Genomic DNA, 793 nt, shown 5'->3' with positions numbered 1-793 from the left:
GGAGCGGAGGGCTTCGGGCGGCGAGCGCAGCGCTCGGGCGGCGGCTGCGGAGCGGGGCCGAGGGGCTGGGGGGGAGGCGGCGGGAACGGGAACGGGAACGGGAACGGGCGGCCCGAGGCCGTGAGGCGGGCGGGGATAGAGCGGCACGGACCGTAGAGAGGAGCTACCGCGGCCCGCCCTGACCGGGGGGGGGGGGGCTTGGGGGGCCCCGGGGGGGCCCTTGTGGGACTGGGGGGCGGCCGGGGGTCCCCGGGGTTCTGGGGTGGGAGCGCGGGGCTGTGAGCAGGGCCCTGGGGTCGCTGCGTGCCCGGGGCAGCGCCGTGTGGGTGACCCCGTTGCGGCTTCTCGGGGCTTGAAGGGGGCTTATGGAAAGATGGGGAGCGACTCTTTCCTCAGTCAGATGTTGACAGGATGAGGGGGAATGGCTTTAAACTAAAAGAGGGGAGGTTTAGATGAGAGGTCAGGAGGAAATTCTGCACTCAGAGGGCGGTGAGGCACCGGCACAGGCTGCCCAGAGAGGCTGGAGGTGTGCCCCATCCCTGGAGGTGTTCCAGGCCAGGCTGGATGAGGCCCTGGACAGCCTTATCCAGTGGGTGCCATCCGTGCCCGTGCCGGGGGTTTGGCACCGGGTGATCTTTGAGGCCGCTTCCAACCCCAACCGTTCCATGACTGTGATTCCTGATCCAGAGCAGCCTGCAGCAGCAGCTGAGACGGGCCTCTGAGCGGGCCGTGGTTTAGCCAAGGAGAAGCTGCGTACTGCAAAGTCCTTCTACAGCAAAACAGTAATGTCAGG

The 793-nt window shown here is 67.8% G+C and overlaps 1 long non-coding RNA gene across 29 annotated transcripts in view; it reads left to right on the top strand.

Moving 5' to 3' along the window:
- Nucleotides 1–793, top strand: part of LOC308177688 — a 63,753-nt gene that overhangs the window by 799 nt on the left and 62,161 nt on the right. For 26 of the 29 annotated variants that reach the window (XR_013939305.1, XR_013939306.1, XR_013939314.1 and 23 more), the window contains exon 1: nucleotides 117–792. The exons of the other annotated variants lie outside the window; for them this stretch is intronic. This is a non-coding gene — a long non-coding RNA (uncharacterized lncRNA). Of the gene's footprint in view, nucleotides 1–116; nucleotide 793 lie in introns of those variants that run through there. 29 annotated transcript variants of the gene reach the window in all.

Source organism: Anser brachyrhynchus (genome assembly GCF_964034855.1).
Source record: "Anser brachyrhynchus genome assembly, chromosome: 14".
Classification (NCBI taxonomy): domain Eukaryota; kingdom Metazoa; phylum Chordata; class Aves; order Anseriformes; family Anatidae; genus Anser; species Anser brachyrhynchus.
The sequence above is the reverse complement of the archived record's forward strand: the minus strand, read 5'-3'. Positions and strand labels throughout refer to the sequence as shown.